Raw genomic sequence first — 4,832 nt, forward strand, 5'->3', positions numbered from 1 at the left:
ATGAAAAAAAGACAAAAAGGAAAAAAAAAACAAAAAGGAAAAAAAAAAAAAAGAAATCTAATGGGTTTATAAAACTGCTAATCAAGATCAAGCAAAGTGAAAATTAATTACATGAAGTTAAATAACTAATAAACATAATATTTTGTAACTTTCATTGTTTGTACTTTATTTAAGTGTCTTGTTTTCCAGATTTAAGGAAACTCTCTCTTAAGCTATCTATAACTTACAGCAATTTGGTAAAATATGATTTATGAACAAAGATGGAAGCATTTGTTTTCTCCCTATTTGATTTCTCCAAAATTTGAATACTTCTTGCATCTTTATGATTTTTATGACAATATGGTTATTTCCATAAGATCAATAAGGATCTGCTCTCTCTTTAAGAGAAGGATACCATTGGAAACCTTGGTTATAAAACCGTATGTCTCTTCTAAGTTCCTGACCCCGCTGCATGTTACCTTAATTTGACCTAATTGCTGCTTTATCTTTCTCTCCCCCTGATGTGTGATCTATCTGCCGGGGAATGAGCCTTCCCAGACCTAGGGATTGATCTATCAGTACAAAGAAAAATAAGACCTTTTCAATCAGAAAATTGATCACCAATGCTTTCATAAGAAATGTTTTGAGGGCCGGCCCGGTGGCGCACTGGAGAGTGTGCCACTTGGGAGCGCGGCGGCGCTCCCGCCGAGGGTTCGGATCCCATGTGGAGACCGGTTCCCGTTCACTGGCTGAGCGCAGTGCGGACGCAACACCGAGGGTTGTGATCCCGTTGCTGGTCCCCGGTACGGGCACGACACTGAGGGTTGCGATCCCGTTACCGGTCAGTAAAAAAGATAAAAAGGAATAAAAAAAAATAAATGTTTTGACCAAAAAGGGGGAAATAATGTCTTGTTACTGATTCTCTACATGAGCAGTTCTCAAACTGTTCACAGCTTTGAAGAGGTGGAAATGGGGGGCTCATGACTTAGATGAGACATACTATTCCTAAACAAAAGGATTGGTGTAAGTTCTTAAAATTGTTGATATATCAATTAATGTTTGGCTTGTTAACTCTAAGTAAGGCACCTGTTGTCAACTGTTAAGACAATAGGTAAAAAAATGCCCTTGGTTCCTCTGCCACTCAGGCCAGGTACCAAAAGCTTTGTCCTTCATCATGTCAAGTAGTTCCATTCCAAATTAACCCTTTCATTGCCCTGGCTCAGCTCAAAGCAGTAAGATGAGTCATCTGAAATGAAAGGAACTATTGACAACAGACAATTGTTGGAGTGAGCAGGACTGAACTCACGTTGGGGCCTAAAACCACATGAGCTATAAGCAAATTTTTAAAAGGACACAGATTTGTCCTTGGCATGCATTTCTCTGAGTTGCCTCTTTCCCAAGGCAAGATGACAGTATTTACATGAATGTAAATTTGTTTTCCAGCCAGCCTGAAGCTGCAAACTTGCAGACCCTGGGAAACCAAGAAAGACATCAATAAAGCTATGCTGATTCCACCCTGCCAGCAGGACCTTGAGGTGCAGATGGGACCAGACAGAATCCTGGTGGGACTTTGCGCCTGAGACCTTGCATGAAGCTCTTGCAGCTCATGATCCCCTCCCTCCTCCTTTTCATTTCCCACATTCCATGTCAGGCTCAATAACTGAGGGGGTGGGCATTAGTTCTCCTGCTCCAAGTCCTCCTTCAAGAGCAATAGATACTCTGATTCCTTATGGCCAGTGTGGGCATGGGCTGAAGCCAAATTCCCTTCACCAAAGATGCTGTTTTTGATGACAGATGGTGACCAGGACTGTGTGTTATACATTGCTTCATATGCACAGCTGTCTTAAGAAGAGAAACGGAAGCAGCCTTATAAGCAGTTCCAAAACCAGGAAAACTCAAAGGAATACTCACTATTGCAGGGAGAGGATCGGGGAGAAAGCAGAGACCCCAGGCCATGTAATCAGCAGTAAGGTGATGAGTGATGTGTCTTTTCATAGTTGAGTTAGGTGTGTCCTACCAGGTATTGTGGGAATATACTTTCTTGACACCAGAAGTTCAACTACGTGAACAGTGTTTACACTTGATCGGATGATTTGTTATAGCACAACTTACATATTTCAAATAGGGAAATTAATATCACTTATGGTATCTTAAGATAAATTGCCTTTGAATGGAACTAAAGGCAGGACTAGTTGGATCCACCTTTCTCAACTAAAACCAGTTCCTTATGAGTCCTTACAGCAACCCTAGGAGGATGAATACAACTCTACCTATTCTTGTAAATTCGCAGAAGGTCTCAAATACCTTTTCAGAAGAGAAAAGTCCTGAGAGGTCAACTTATAACCAGATAAGTGATGGTGTGGCAGATAATTCTAGGTCTAGTGGTTTTCCTAGTGATACTGACTACTGTATTGTCACTCTGCTATTTTGCCAGGCCCCCTCCTTTTGGTAAAGGTCTGTTCTGCCCATGCTGGTTCTAGAGACTTTTGTCATAATGATGAGAATGAACAACAGTTACCGCTTACTTTACCTCACTATCCTCCTTTTAACATTTGCAATGGATAATACAGAATGGGAAAGCAGTGCTATAGTCAATATGTCTTCCATTATAGCTAAAGGGGAAAATCTTTCTAAATGCTGGATATGTCATTAAAATCCTCATGTCCAGTCAAACATGATACAGAATGGGAAAGCAGTGCTATAGTCAATATGTCTTCCATTATAGCTAAAGGGGAAAATCTTTCTAAATGCTGGATATGTCATTAAAATCCTCATGTCCAGTCAAACATGATAACGGCATTCCCTCATGAAGGGGACTTCAATATTACACTTCTAGATCAAGAACCTAGCCCACCAGCTATTGAAGTCCCTCTAGACAACTCTAAACCTATGGCATGCATGAACCTGATACCTCTACATAATATTACATCCATGAAGGTGAAACAAAGGTTAATTTGTACCACTTTAGATACAGCCTAACACCCTTGTGGAAGTCTCATGGTCTGGACTGCCTAAAAAATATACCCTAAGACTTTTTCAAGTCTTTGTACCCCAAACAACATGCATTGGTATCCTGTTAACAATACTAAGGACAAGGGAACCACGGGTACCAAAACTAAACATAGCCTGTGGGAAGGGTATAACAAGCACCTAGGTCCCTGGAAAGTGGATTTTGACATCCCCAGGGCAGGATTTAGGAAGAATGTGATTCCCCAATCAGGAAGGCTGCTTTCTCAAGATTGTAACATATCTAATTCCCCTGGTTGGGTATCAGAAATTCATAGAGAATTTAACATGGCTACACCCAGAAGGGCCTGGACTCCATTAGAATACATCTTCTTATGTGCAGACCCCTCAAATTGGCCTCCAGATTCCATATACTGAAACAGAAGATTTTCCTCACCTATTAAAGCAAGGGCTTATCCATGTACCACACAATGTAGTATTTACAGGACAATGTACACTGGGACACCTGGCTCCTGATGGTGTATTTGTCTATATCAAGATCTATAACAGAACACACAGAAATAGGCCATCGGCCAAATATTAGAAGGCATTGGAGCAGTTATTAGATTAGGTGCTCCCTGGGGAGGATTTGCCTATCATGAAGTCAATTTACAGAAGTTGACTAACACCATAGCCAACTTAGCCCAGATGACTGGTGATGCCAGACAAAACTACAAGCATCCCTGAACTTTCTAGCTGGTATCCTAGACAATTGTCTGGCCTGGACTATCTTCTAGCTAGACAAGGGGGGGTATGTGCTGTGATAAATAAAACTTGTTGTATGTATATAAACACTTTCAGCCAATAGAAGAAGATGTAAAAAGAATATGTGAGCAAGCCACCTGGTTACACAAATTTTACAATCCTAACTCTCAAAGTATTTGAGAATCTATAAAGAATTACCTGCCCTCAGTCACTTCGTTTTTAGCCTTGTTAGGACCAATACTGGCCATCTTATTGTTTTTGATTTTGGGTCCGTGTCTCTTTAAACTTCTTGCTAAATTTGTCTCTTCCAGACTCCAGCAGTTTCATTTGAAGATGATGACCTTGCACAGCTTCTAGTCTATTCCAACCCAGCCACCTGGGACTGAGCTAAGGCCCCTAGATCAGGTATTCAGATATTTCTGTTCCCACATAGGCATGGCCTACAGTTCTGATCAGCTTGAAGCAGCTACAGAAGTCAGACCCTCGCCCTTCATTAAACCTTAAGATTAGGGGAATGGAATCTTTGAGGGGGAGAATGAGACTGGATATATTCAGTTTCCCTGGATTAGGATTTCAGGACACACCTCTGGGTTTCAAGCCATTCCCCAAGGTCTCAGTCCCCTCCCATTAACCCTCCCCTAGAAGGAGAGTTACTGTTGCTTATTGCACCTATTTCTGGTACCAACAGGGGAGATTGAGACCAGGAGGGGAAGACTTATGCAAATCCAGTAGCTGAGCATGCTCAGTGGAAGGGACTGTATCCTTTGAATGACCTTCCACTGGAGGCACCAAAAGCACAGAATATTCTTGAAAATATTTGGTGCATGTGATAGAATTTGACCAATGAACATGCTTTAAAAGGAGACCAACTGAGCATGTGCAAGACTATGTATATATAACTGGGAACCACTGCCATAGTTGAATATTCTTTAGATAGCAGGAATAGGTATTAGATATCAGAGCTATGAAAGTTTAATTCTGGCAGAAGGCAAGGTTGTTACCCACTTTTCCTAGGGCCAACCTGCACTTCACTGGCAAGGTGTGTATGCTTTTCTTTTGTATTAAACTTACTTCTAATGGGCATTTGCTAACTCTCTTGAGCCAGCCTACACTTTGTACTAAACTCTAAGTGTGCGTTTTGT

This window comes from Galeopterus variegatus, unplaced genomic scaffold (genome assembly GCF_000696425.1).
Source record: "Galeopterus variegatus unplaced genomic scaffold, G_variegatus-3.0.2 Scaffold7582, whole genome shotgun sequence".
Taxonomy (NCBI): domain Eukaryota; kingdom Metazoa; phylum Chordata; class Mammalia; order Dermoptera; family Cynocephalidae; genus Galeopterus; species Galeopterus variegatus.